The 15,240-nt window shown below is 32.5% G+C and overlaps 1 long non-coding RNA gene across 1 annotated transcript; it reads left to right on the forward strand.

Annotated features, from left to right (window-relative positions):
- The first annotated feature begins 8,534 nt into the window (after nt 1-8,534).
- LOC111631899 lies at nt 8,535-13,986 on the forward strand. The gene is made up of 3 exons (XR_002757773.1): nt 8,535-8,560; nt 13,780-13,848; nt 13,932-13,986. It is a non-coding gene; the product is annotated as an uncharacterized LOC111631899 (long non-coding RNA).
- Nucleotides 13,987-15,240: the final 1,254 nt, after the last annotated feature.

Here is a 15,240-nt window from a genome sequence, read left to right on the forward strand (position 1 = left end):
AGAAATCCTTAAATACATGAGCCAATCACAGCGCGACACGTGTGAAGTTTACGGACTACAGCTGTTTGAAAGGATTTTAATTGTATTCCGTAAAATTAATCGATTCCAGACTAATTCGACAGAATATTTCCAAATACGTATGATTTTGTCGGAAATAATCCGTATAAATTATGCTATAAACAAAAAATTGTAGGATTACTCACCGAGTGTGCACCGTTCAACGTCGCCATTGCTTAAGCTTGTTTTCGTCGCGGAGTTGTGCACCAAACGGCAGCCGCGATTTCGGATAAGTTATTTTTCTGCAAAAATGTGTTGAACTTTGGAGACATCATTAATATAAATAATTTTTATGGCCTTTGAATGAGAAATGTTTCTTCCGCAAAAAATGTATAAAATTAGTACTGTATTAGACTTACGGTACCTAATTTATATACTGTACAGACGATAGTAAACTCAACTTACCCGTCTAAACTCTCCATAGCGTGTAAGTAGTTCGGCTGCTCGTCTACTATTAGTCCAGATTCGACCAATCCTGTAGCGACACGAGTCGGCGATGACGTTTTACCGCGTTTTACGCGTCCCTTCAGCGTCTTTATACGAATACCGTCGCAATTTTTTGCCCGTTATAGGAATCCGCATTATAGAAATCCGCGTTATTGGGGGTCTACTGTAGTCTGTATAGAAGTATTTTGCTTTTAATAAATATAACCAAACAATGGGTATGTTATGACCAAAGCCCAAACTTAGGTCAGTTCCCAAATTGGCTGGCCATTTCTTACTTTGGCCAGAGTCGGTAGATTAACTGGTCTTTAGACTAATAGTTCAAACTTAGCTAGAGACAATATTTGCCGCTAGTCGGCGCCACTGTTAGCAGGACATCGTTGTTCTTGCTAGGTATATACTGAAGTCAGTGATTTTGACCTATAATAATTGTTTTTTTAGCTACATAAAAATGCCAACGTGCTTTGTGCCAGGATGCAAGGCAGGATATAAGTCATCGAACGAGAAGAGACATTTNTGGTAACATTTGTCTCTAGTTGATTTTAGCAACGAGCGAAGATAGGAAGTCGAAAGACCAGTTAATCTACCGACTCTGCTTTGGCTAAAAGATGTGGCCAAGGTGTGATGTACTTGAAATGATCAATGTGTATGCTAATTTGCCCAGACATTTCGCGATGGAGCGACTAATTCATTGCCAAAATTCTTTGTGCACGTAATGACAGGATACCGAGCAGTGCCGAAGCGTATAAGTGAGCGTGATGATGACAGATACAACTCTCATTAGTTTCAATCAATTTTCCCGATTTATTGTATAATTTATGCTTACAAAAACAGTATCTTCTGTTCGAAAACGGAATGATGTGAATATTTAGATGACGATGGAGTTGTTGGGCGGTTGGACAATTGAACGGCCCCGAGACGCAATCGTGTAATACTTCGTTTCGACAGATATCCGTCGTTTAAACGATAAAGAAACGGAAAATATTTTCATTACGAAAAATGCCACACAGTATGAAAATCCGGCAGAAAAGCTCTCCGTGTCATCGAATTGGTCATTTTTATAAACTTTTTCGATTGGTTGATCCTTCGAGTTGAGAAGGATCGATCATTTCGATTGGTTGATCCTTCCAGTTGAGAAGGATCGATCATTTCGATTGGTCGATCCTTCTCAACTCCGCTTTCTGATTAATAGTCCCTCGTTACCTAGTGTAACGTATCGTAACTCTTGAGTAAACGTCGCTTGTCCATTCGATCCCAATTGAAGGTTGTTGATCTTGAGACTTTCATCATGCTATTGTTTTGATTCTGGAAGTTCACTTTTTTAAGAATTAGTTTTAAACATGCTCTTTTATAAAAATAAATTTTTATCTTTCTTCTCTTATCGGTTTTACAAAATAAAATAATTTTCGTCTTTCTTCCTTTCCTTAACAAAAAAATCAAAATTTATTTATGAATATAGTATCCGTTCACTTTCGGATTTTCACACACACCATAGACGAGGTGCACGTGACGTCACACCACTTGGCTTACGAAGCGCGCGCCATATTGGTTGCTGTTGGTTTGGTTGTCGACCTCGATATTGTCATCTAACTGATATTTTTTCAGTTTTAATTTTAATTTATTATAGTTCATTACACTACCAATTGAACTGCTTACAGTTAAGACTAAAGTTTCTGTAACAAACAATTAAAAAAATTGTCACAATTTCTTGTGCTCTAATAAACTTATCAAACAATGTAGTTCCATTTAATTAATATAATTTTAATTTGTTATAAAACAATTTGTTATTTGGGGGTGGAAATCTTTTGTCAACTGAAGTTTCAATAATATGTAAAATAAATGAATAAATTTTGATTATTAGTCAAATGAATTACAATATTTATTCAATACTGTAAACAGTGTTGCCGCAATGAAATTTCAAAACGTACTGAAGCGCCTTCAAAAATCTACTATTTTCCTCAAAATGTACTAGTTCTTTGTTCACGTGTCTATATATATATATATATAGGCATGTAATTTTTATATATATAGTTTAATGTCAAATAATTTAATTTTAAATCTTATTTTTGGAATTTTTTGAAAGCTATTTAAAATTAGAAATATATCTACACATCTATTATTTATAATAAAATGAGCATTACATTGACAACATTTATTAATAATACTATTGAATTTCATCTTAATTTTATAACCAATCGTTCTTTAAAAACATAATTATAAATTTGTTATATTATATTATTTTATTCTTTATTATACTTTAAATTTTTTTGATGTTATTGCATCACTTTACGAAGTGGTATATACGTAATTGCATCAGTTTTAGTACCTATTTAATTAATTTCAATCATGACAGCAAAAGATAAGGATGCTTGTTTCTTTTAAACTATTTGATGAAAACGTTACATAAAATTGGGGTTGCATAATCATCCGAAATTATTATTATATTTTTGACTGGAAATTACAGGATTTATGCAATTTTAGTTTAATTAATGTCATATAAAACTGACTGCTCGTACAAGTTTGCTTAAAACATGCAACTCAAAAAACCCCAAAATGGCAGCTCAAGAAGTAGATCACGCGTGTCCTGATCTTCTTATATAGACCTTGGAACAGTCGGAAGCGCGGCCATTTTGGAACCATACGTAACATTAACCCTTATTTCTTTTACTACGATTACTAAAATTGAAGTTCATAATTTAAGAATTAAATTATAGTGGTAGAAAATAATATAAAAGTATTTATATTATTTATACTCGTACAATTTCAAAACTATTTTCTGTAATAATTTGTTTCTGACTTAACGGATATTTTGATATTATTGACGACAAAAGTTTAAAATCATTGATTTCCTTACCTGTCCATTATTTTTGTTTGACGGAGTTGAATTGTTTGGACCACGTGGCATGAAAAATTTTGTCAAGGTCCTGATGAGAATGTGCAGACAACTGAACGTATCAAAGACCACTGATTCAAGACCATTTACACGTGCAACTATCTATGTTGCTGACGTCGACGGACACACACCATTTGTATGTAGTGATTGGATAATTTCAATTAGCAAGCAGTGACACTAGTGAGACTTTATTAAACTAATTTTTCTCATTTTTTCGTTAAGGCGCGAAATATGATTTTGTACCGTAAATGGTACTTGAAATATTATAATGTACTGAAAATGATACTTGAAATATTATAATGTACTGAAAATGTACTAAAAATCTAAATGTACTTTCAATTTACTGGAAAGGGCAAAATGTACCAGAAAAGTACAAATGTAGTAGGAACGGCAACACTGACTGTAAAACTTTCGGGAGTTTTCATTTTTTGCTTAAAAGTGGCAATTTTTACTTCAAACTAAACAATTTGCTGTACAGTATAGAATTTTATTCTATGAAATTTATACATTTTCCGAATCTTTTCCTGGGAGTAGAGCTGGCTGGGAAGAAATTTTTTTTTTTTACAATTAGCTCTGGTAAAATACAATGGAAACTGGAGGAATCTCTATATCTGCTCTACACACATATTTCATAACAGAAGCAGTTATTCTACCTGATCTATGCACAAACCACTGCTTGCTTCTACTTTGTTCTAGTGTGTTTTCTTTAATAAAATAATTTTTTTCATGTGTAAGATGCAAAGTGCAGTGATTTAACAGCTGACCCTAGGGTAAGGCAGCTTTTTTGGCATCAAATAGAGTTGTAAGTGGATTCTTATGGAAAAATGAATTGACATGGTTCGTAAAAGAATTAGAGTAACCTGGCGTCACTGACAAAATTGCAGCAGTTGGATTATGAACAGAAATTTTTTTAAAAAACTGTTCAAATTCTCTCTTACTAGGCTTGTTTATACAAGTATTCCAAGTTTTATCACTTGACAAATAAGGTTTTTGTATGTTTTTCACTTCAAGGCATTGCCGTTTGCATGAAGTTGCACCTGACGTAAAGTTTATTTTTCGTAGTGGTTTGTAACCACAATCTTTTACATGTGTCACAATCCAATTATTTGGTCGGTCAGTACATATCTGGGAGCTCCTTATTTTAATTTCTTCTGCAATGGCAAAAAGAATAGCACCAACATGAGAACAGGAGGAAGATTGTCCAGCCATGCAATTGCAATGCCCAGTTATCACCTCTCCATTTTTCTTAGCTAAAACCCACACTACTAAAGCTGGCTGCCGTAAATTTTGTGAGTGATTAAGCTGTGTACAAAAAGAATGTCAGAAACTGTGCTGTTTAGTTCTAATAATATATATAAACAATAATAGGTTATTAAGTCACGTTTCTAGCCCACAACATAAATTAAGATTAAAGTAATTAGCCTAATAAACCATCCAATTTGTTATAGCCACATTTATCATATCAGGGACTGACTGGAGCAAAATAGACTAAATTGTTACAAAAAATAGCCTTTACTTAACCACTATGAAATTTTTGTAGAATGCATTTCAAGCATTTCTGTATGGATTTGTTAGGCTGTTGTGGGGTCTTTGTGACTGAAATATGCTGATGAGATGGTTAAAATGCATTCTACTAAAAATTTGATTGTGGTTAAGTAAAGGCTATTTTTTGTAAAAATTTAGTTTATTTTGCTCCAGTCAGTCCCTGATATGATATATATATAGCAATAATAAATAGGAGAGTTTATTAGGCTAATTAATTTAATCTTAATAATAGGTTTTTGGACTTGCACAACGCAAAACTACGGGGAACAAAAGAAAAAAAATTGATGGTAATTTTAAATACAACTTAATCAACTTAAAATGTAACTAAATATAAAATTAAATTCATCTTTACATAACGCAGTTTATGTTATGAGAAATGGAAAGTCTCAAATAAAGATACGTACCTTTCCTACAAGCAAAATTAAATCATTACGTACGGATCTCGATAAAATTTCACGATGAATAAATATGCTTGTCAAATAATTATAAGCATCAAGTGATTTGTATGCCTTCATCTGATCTACTGTGACAGTGATAGTTGTTAAAACCAAATAATTTACTATGTCTCCATGCTCTATAGTGGGCCACGTGCTCGAATCGTTAGATGAAAAATTCGTTGATTTCATTTCGTATGGATCCCATCCAATATAAGAAATTTTCTCTTTATATTCTATTAAATCATTATGTTTTAAATCAGCTGCATAGCTAGGTAAGATGCCTTTCTTCCTATTATCCGCTTATTATGTCAATGTGGAGGAAAACATTGACATAATAAGCGAACGAGCAAGGTAACGTCAAATCAGCAACCAATATGGCGGCTGATTGTTTTAATGGGCGGAGCGATGACGTTATATCACGTGACTGCACCCCCTGTATATTCTAAAAGTGAGTTTATTTTATTCTTTTCAAAAAACTGCTCACACTGAAATCCGTGGTTGCAGAAGAAATGTTACTACGAATTTTCGTATCTTCCCAATCACTGACAGGTGGCCAAACACGATGTAATTGGACTACTAAGTGAACAACAAATTCGTTCGAATGTGAAAATAACAAACTGTGTGTAATTCGACAAAATTCATAAAAGTTCATTTTGTGGTAACAAGTGTAGCATAGATTGATAATTTATTATGAATAATAAATAAGCTTAACACGTAATTGAATTTGATAATTTAAAATTAGTAATTACTATAAAGTATGAAAGATTTTGGTGGGTCTGTGTAATTTCACAGACTCATTTAAATCTGCTCATGATTTTTCTTCTGGCTTTGGCCGACAGGCTCATGGCATTTCGCAAAGTGGTCGGCCAAATCCCAAACTCAACAAAAGGTAGGGCATTGGTCAGTCAATTTACAGCGACTGTGGCTATTTTTCAATTTGGCAGGACACTTTCTACTTTGGCCGTAACAGATAGAAATATAGATAAAAATTATATTATATTATACATAGTATTATATTACATTTGTCGGCATTTTTCTGCATAAAATAAAGCAAAAAAGATAGAAAAACGCTTTATTTACAAAATAATTTATTAATATTGTTTCTATGGAAAAATTTGAAATGTACCAACCGGGTCGTATGGATAAAATCATTAATCGCTAGTAGTTTGTCTTAGGTTTGTCTCTTGCCAATGGGAATGAAGGGGATGTAAGTTGTCATACACTACATGAAATTCCAGAAATTCCATGTAATAGAGATAAGGGGGAGGAAAATGTAGTTGTCAAAACAAACGCAACGCGAAGATAAACGACGTGATGGATCATAGAGGATTCTTGACCCTGAGAGATGGAACTTTGAAACAAGCACTTGTATATAATTGATTTAAGTTAGAAAATTGGGAAAAGGGAAAGAAAAAAAATTGATAGTTAAAGGTCATCGTGGTAGATCGTTGAAATCCTAAAACATCAGAAGAGAGGCATTAATGGAGTGAAATACTAGGGGGTCTAAAAGTTTCATCATCACTTCCAGGTCAGAGTCAAAGGATGGTGTCAAGTATAGTCTTCGAAAGGACACTTTTTCAAGACCCGAACCTGTCTCGGTTTTCACCTAGAGACTGGGGAATGGATCTATTGCGAAGCGAAATAAGTTAAGTTGGACCAATCAGTAAGATAGATTCACAGATACAAGGTATAAATTCTCCGAACTTCAAGGTCAAGTGTGCAAATCCTCGGTATAGTATCTACCTATCTGGACCTTGTGCCTCTGCGTAAACCAAAATGCAAGCACAACATCTGTAGATTTAAACTGCACTATCCTCTTAAACCCATTGACAATCAACTCTGAATTTAGACCACCTGCCGGTTGTTTTCGTGGATACTGCTTTAGGCGTTGCCTTTGCATCTACATTTTCTAGTTTCCAGGAAAAGACCACCAATGTACCATATAGGTAATGTACAATCATATAAGAAATCTTTTTCATGATAAACGAAATTTATGTTAAACACTTGTTTTCATCGCGTCCTAAGCACCACCCATATACATGAACATTCAGATCCTACTGAAACGAAACTAACGTTTCCACTGACAGTCGACAAATAAACAGTTGTTTCATTTTGAAAACTATAAAACGTATATAAAATCATACGTATTTGTTACAATCTATATCTAAATTTATATATATATATATATATATATAAATGGACGTGTGTGTCCCTATATTTCACTTTTCCGCAAAAACTACACATCGCACATGAATGCTGTTTGTATGTGGTGGTAGCCTCAAGTCTCCATTCGTGCACTATGGTGGTTGCGTCTCGATAGCTATAAGGGTGCGGGAGATATGGGGCTGAAAGTGGTTGAAAGTGGTTTTCTATTTCGAATGTTATGTTCGAATTTGTTCAAATTTGTTTGAATTCAATTCGAACAATGCTCGAATTTAAATTCGAACATAAAGTTCGAATATAGGTTCAATTACAGAACGATTGTAAACGTTCCAGAAACGTTGAAAAGAGTTCGTTTGACAAAACGTGAACTGGAGACGTTGAGAAATAGAATCGGGACCAGGTCTCTAATTAGTCTGGAAACGGGTTACCTAATTCTTGCATTCTGTGAAAACGGGTAAAATTGGCTATAATGTAATTATCTTAATCTTCACTATCGTTACTTTTTGCCCACAAATAAAAACCCAGCGAAGGGGGTCCTTGCAGCTAGTATATATATATATATATATATACTAGCTGCAAGGACCCGTCCATTTATATATATATATATGGACGTGTTTGTGCCTATATTTCACTCTTTAGCCAAAACTACACATCGCACACGAATTGTGTTTTTGTGTGCTAGTAGCCCCAAGTCTCCCATCGTGCACTATGGTGGTTGCGTCTCGATAGCTATAAGGGTGTGGGAGATTTGAGGGTTGAAATTGGTTGACTTCGAAAATGGGTAAGAACGGAAGTGTCCACAATGGAAGTGTTAACAATGAAGATGTCAACAATGGAAGTGTTAACAATAAAATGTTGAGTAACAAAGGAAGTGTTAATATAAAGCGGCGTGCACGATTTACAGGCGCAGATGCGGTTTTTTTGCGTTTTGCGGGAAATCGAACATATTTTTAGACCTATGTAAAAATTCTCTAATTAGTCTGGAAATGGGGGACCTATTTCTTGCATTCTGTGGAAACGGGTAAGTTTGGCTATAATGCAATCTTAATCTTAATTTGATATATGATATGAATTTCATATATGAAATAGACTTATACTGTCTATGCGAAACGTTGCATACATCTTCGGTAAATAAATCAATGTTTATCATGAATAAAACATTTATTAGATAGTATTTAGCTATAATGGACTTCAAAGACAAAAAGGTAACTTTATTGTCAGCCTTAGATTAGATACCTCTCTTAATGATAAAATGACATTTAAGTTTAACTTCTTACTGATTATGTGAGATTAGTTAGAGGCCAAAAGGAGATCCCTAGTGTATACTTACTATGCAACAGGTCTGTAAGTGGTAACTAGGTTACTAGTTTGGTAAGTAGTCACGTCTCTCTTTGTCACTGGATGGCTATTTGATAAATTGTCAGCAGGATTGCAAGATCCGGCCTATGTCAGGATGCTGACACCAGTTCGGATAAAGTTAAACGCATCCTAACCTGCGAATTGTAACAAAGGTTGAATAAGAGGGTCTGAATTATTGAGTAGAGAGGACAATGAGGAAGTCAATAAGCGTCCAAGGTTTGATAGAAACAGGTAGTCAGGTTAACGAATAAAAATATATGTTTAATATAAATGTCCAAATTTAACAGTACGCACAGACACGGTATACATCTAAAGCAATATGACAAAATATCTATGCGCTCCGTTTCCGTTTTATCCACATTCACTCCTGAAAGAGAGAGTTTACAAAAATACGTCAGAGAGTAATGTGGTTCTCTGTTTTTGAGGAGGTTGAGCCGTGATGGATGTCTTCCTTTCTTTGAACGTGATTGGAGCTATTGTCTTTTATTGTCTTCGCATTAGGCTGTTCCAGATATGACCGGACGAAAGTCTTCTCCGTTGTTCGTGAATCCGACTTGTGATCGTTGTTCTGGGGATAGCTGCGAAAAGCTGGGTCAGCCACCCAGCTTTTCGCAGCTATCCCCAGAACAACGATCACAAGACGGAGGTATCGCCCATATATGGCTCCAGATAAAATCCACCCCGACTTGAGTTCTTGCCTCCCTTTAGCTTGAGAAAGACAGTCAGGTGACCGAGAGTTTGGCAATGGATCTGCAGGTGAGTCGTCAGAAGTGAGCCTTTGATAACGTAAAACTATCGTTATATGGAGCTGTCATCACTATATTTTGTTCGAGACTTGTACGCTTTCTTCTATTCATACGTCAACAATCGACTTTCTCCTTCTTTAACACGAGGTTGTTTATGGTTTTTACTCGGATGTTATATTTTTATAGGCTTCAAATTCTTGCTAATTTTACGCAAAATCCCGCCTCACTTTTAATAATTGTAGGCTATAACCGGATACTAAAAAATTAGAACGTGTATTAAAAAAAATTCAAGGTTAGAAATCTTGAATTTGAAATTTTGTTATTCGAACCGGAGCACCACAATCACTATCGACGCATTTCATGCAAATTTTACAATAATCAAAATCGCGCGAAAAATCAACGAATAAGTAATATTAGTATGAAAAACGTACTTTTACAGAGCAACGATGCAATATTGTATATAATATACAAGAGAACTAAATATACAAATAAATTGCACTGTAGTTAATAATACTTGTACAGTTTTTATTAGATATTTATCAATATTTGAAAATTTTAATAAAACCAAGTGGAAAGACAATATTGCTGAAATACGCTACTAAACAAAGGTTTCAAAATTACGAATAAATTAATTACTATGTTACCCCAAATTATTGAATAAACCTGAGCTCCACAGATTTAAATAAGTAATCCTCACTGTTTATAGAACCAATATTATTTGAAAAGTTTGAGGTTTGAAAAATTTTGAAGCATTAAGCTTATATTATATTGAATATAAGTATTTTTTCTTTAGAAGTAACTGCCTTTTAAATTTTTTAAAAATATTTTTTATTTAGGAAAATTTAAAACAATAAAATATTTTAAAATCCTGTTCTAAAATATTGAATTTATATTTATATATATATTGAAGACACAATTAAATTGTTTCCGACACCTATGCCTATTTCTACTTACTGTACTGTACATTAATAACAAAGCATGTGCTGTATAATTCTGTCTTGTAAATGTAAACCAAATTAAAGAAAATATTTGTAATATAAAGTTGCCAGATTCACAACGATTGATAACTGATTCGCATAACGCTAATGTTGCCAAATACAGTATTAGTATTGACATATAGAAGGATTGACCGTTCGATCAGGAATGGAAAAAGGAAAGGGTTTGTAGAAAAATCACTTTACGGTCTTTCTTAGAGCACAGTTTCCTTTACTTGGAGATGGGCGGGAGTGTCTGTAGAATCTGCCAGTTCCGGATGCTGATCTCAACGGTCGGATGGCTGCTGTCCTAATATAGACGTAATTATGCACACAATACCTTTCAAGTGAACTTTAGCTATCTTCTAACTTTGTTAAGAGTTGAAAGACCTTGAAAAATTGTTTCGGGATCTTCGTTCCTTTGCTTTTAAGGGGTTCGTCCGATCCGATCTATAGTAGGTTAGTAGCTCGCATTCAGGTCCATCTCAGACGGGATCCCGCTATGCTTACCCCCTCTGGACAAACCACACTGCCCGAGCGAAAGACAAAATCTCTTTGTTTTTGCCAACCGTTAGGCCTATACGACATTAGTGTAGTGTACATAATGGCTACATATTTTCAGATCCTTAAAATATATCAAAAATTGCTAAAATTTATTTTTTTAGCTACTGTCCCAATTAAGCGATTAAATTATGTATTAATTTATTAGTTTAGTTTCTGTTCTTTGAAATATGGCCCAATAAAATGGCTGCCCAATTAACCGGTGGCCCAATTAAACAAAATCGACTGTATTATATTTTTATGTTTAGTAAAGATGTTAAATTTTCGTAGAAATAAATTACATCCAATTGAAGAGGAGATTAAAAGAAGCAAAATACATATTGGAAAAAATAAAATAAAATAAATGGAATTTTGCTAGTTATTTCCTCTGTTTCAGGTTTAATAAATTTATATCATATCTTTTTTCGAAAAATTAGGATTTAGAGCAGTCAACAAAAAATATATAAGAAACAATAAAAAAAAGAACAATATTTACGTAAATGCTATTTCCGTACGTCTGAATATATAGTACTTTACTTAAAATATAAATAAGTTTAAAATGTTTACTTCAAAATACATTCACAAACGAGTTGCTGACAAACTGTCATATAAGAATAAATAGTTAATCATATTCCAGAAAAAATATTTCTGAGCAGAAGTTCTTATCGTTGTTATATGAAATGTCACAGTAAACATTTGCATCAAAAAATCATAAAATCAATAAATAAGTAAATAATAAAAATCTGACATACTTATTGGTGTCAAATACACTTAAATTGAAAACTCAAATGATTTTTTTTTTTATGATTTAGAATCTTTATGACTCTTCAAATGATTTATAAGATATATTTTATGTAGCAAAATTGCAACACGGCAGAAAGTGCCAAAATGATAACGATTGTGAATTGAATTATTATTGAAACCAGCTTACATTAAAGTCTACGAAAACTTTTTATTTTAGATTTAGATTGGTGTTCAACCATTTTTTTCGCACAGTTTTAGTTTGCTACATCTGGAAGTATTGTTTCGCTAGAAATTACTTAGTTTTGTAAATACGTTGAATGCAAACTGTAGCAAAATTTTCACAGATACATATGAAAATTATATATGAATATATTTATGTAACATGAAACGAACAACAAGGACTATTTTTAGTTTCATTAAGAATAATTGCATTTTTCATCGTAAAGCTTTTAAAATATTTTATAAAATGGATCTCATTGCCAACGATCTCGTTTTAGTATAGTAACGCAATTACAATGTCAACAAATATTTATAAAGTCTTTTCGCTTGGTAAACAGGTGAATACATTTTACTTAGTATTGTAAATTCATTATAATATAATGAAATCATGGAGTGTAAGTATATAATGTATAAGGAGTATGCATTATCTATGTAAACACACTTATATTATAAGTGTGTTTACATAGATGACGCATATTCCATATTACAGTATAAAAAGCAATTTAAATTTTAACGACTCTATTCGAAGAGTGAAACTACAAGCGATCTAATATCATTATATAACCTGCAAATTTGAGTAGTTTCTTCTTTATATTTTTTCTTTATATAAGTTTCACAGATTCAAGACAGCAGCGTCATGAATTCGAATAAAAAAGAAAAAGTTTGCATGAATTGTTTTCTTGCACCCTGTTGGTCAATGGCCCTCATTTATGGTTTGGATCCTTTGCAGAATTGTTCCTGTAAACATCCAATTTGTGAAATTAAATATCCGAAACTAAGAAAGATATATATTCAATTTCTTCAATTTATATTCTGGCAATCTACTGCTACTTTATTATGGCAGTCGATACCAGTTTTAGGCGAATCTGCAGTATGTACTGGATGGTATAATGTATTCAAAACTGATGTTCAAATAATGAGATCATTTCTTTTAGCATTGTTGTTGCTTTATTCAATCACTCTAACTTTTATAAGCCGTAACAAGGTCAATCTGAGTAAAGAACTAAAAAACAAATACTTTTATGAAAAAATGATTCTTGAGAATAATTCTCTAATGAGAAACATCTCTCTTGTTTTTTCGTTAATTATCGTTTTAGTAATTATTTGTTTTCAAGTTGTTCATATGACTGTTTTCTATCCTGCTTTTGCAAACAAAGAACAGTCTCAATTTGAAGCTTTTCTTTGCCCCATCGGGCCTGAAGTGGTGATATGTTTATTAATAGGAGGAATAGCTTACGCCCTACTTTTAGTCGCATTATCATTATTTGTTTTTTATAAAGAATTTGAAGAAATGTATCTCGAAACGGCTACAATAAAAAGAAACGATATAGATCTGAAAATGAAGTTACAAAATTTGATGAACAATCATCAAAAATTGTGGATTTGTATAAATCAGTTAAACACAACATATGAAATGGCTTTCGTAATCATTTATTTCGGAATAATTTGGGCAACGAGCTTTTGGTACTACGCATATTTTTATCTCGAAATGCCAGAGTTTTTTAGAATTTGGGTTTTGATGGTTATGATTATTTTATCCTTTACCTGTATTATATGTGGCTGTTTGCTGTGCTGCATCGCTTTCACGGTATTTTTTATTACGTTTAATTACTTTTTATTCTTGAATATCACTGATTAATTTAATTTTAACTTTTCAGATGGAAAATGGATTTCAAGACATTCGGCAATTTGGAATCTGCAATTTAGGAGTGTGTCAAAAGCTAAAAGTAGAAATATATTATTATTTTATTCTTGTTATAAATGACTTTTTGTATAATAAATTTAATATTAATTATTAATCTTTTGTCAGATATTGGATTTCATGAAAAGATTTGGAAAAGTTTCATTGTGTCTTTGGATTGGAGGTTTCTTCTGCATCAACAAGAGAATTCCTTTCAAGGTAATTTTACTAATGGAGAACTTTTAATATTGTATTTAGGCGGTAATTAAATAATGCGTGTTTATCAAAATTCGAAAATAACAGAATGATAAATTGGCATGGAAAATAGATGATCCATTAGTAGTGGAGATTTTTTAAAATTACTTTCCTGTTGACCTCTTTCTCGTTATAGATCTGGTCAGAATAGTTCTAACAAAGTTTTGCCTTTTTCTTCTCTGTATAGAAGGCATTAATTACGGTAAATTTAATCGTTCAGAATTATCCATATTGCATAGTTAGGCTTTTTGATCATTATTAATGAAACATTCACGTACGATATCTCATTCAGGCCATACTAACATTTTGAAAATTGGTTGCATTGAGTATATTGAAGAATAACTATTACTATCTTGTTAAACTATTTCGTTGATGAACCTACTTTGGAAGGCATTCGCATTTTCACAAGAATATTTCTTTGCAATTTGCTGCAAGAATTCTTGTTATAATCTCACACACTTGTAAACAAATTTTATGCGAAATTGAAATTAAGTGAGACTCAAAGTACTCGTGATAAATCTTTTATATATTATTGATTAAAACACAACACTCCAACTAAAGAGGGGGGAAAACCCGAAATGTACTGTATATAATGGAGTTGGAATTTAATAAATAAAAAGAAAAAGGTCCAATTCAAGTTTCCTAAAAAAAAATGTGATCTGATAAGTCCTAAACTAATAGCCAAATACGTAGCTATATAAGAAAATAGAAATAGATGTTAGAAAAGAATTAAAACTTCATTTTAATAGTTTAAACAAAATCTAACGTATTTAGAAATAAATAATTAATTAGAATAAAAAAAACAGTAAAAAGTGATCCACATGATCGTTTTCGTTGTTTAAATTGTACTATTTACGTGGCAAATGAATTTTTTTTATTGATACTTAAACAATACACTATATCAAGGGTGGGCAACTTTTTTTATAACATGGGCCAGAATAAATTTTACGTTTTTTCCACGGGCCATAGTAGCTAATTGACACCTTGTGACCTGTAAATTTTTAGTTTGCAAATATGAAATAAATAAATAAAAAGAAATTAATTACTACAGTCGACCCCCCTATAACACTGTTGATTATTCCGTTTTATATGAATTCCTTGTTGTATGAGTCACTTAGATTTTACAAATGCGTGTGCCAAACTGTGAACGGCTCACCTATTTGTAAAATCTAAGTGACTTTAA

Source organism: Centruroides sculpturatus, unplaced genomic scaffold (genome assembly GCF_000671375.1).
Source record: "Centruroides sculpturatus isolate CEXI.00-Female unplaced genomic scaffold, Cexi_2.0 scaffold578, whole genome shotgun sequence".
NCBI lineage: Eukaryota > Metazoa > Arthropoda > Arachnida > Scorpiones > Buthidae > Centruroides > Centruroides sculpturatus.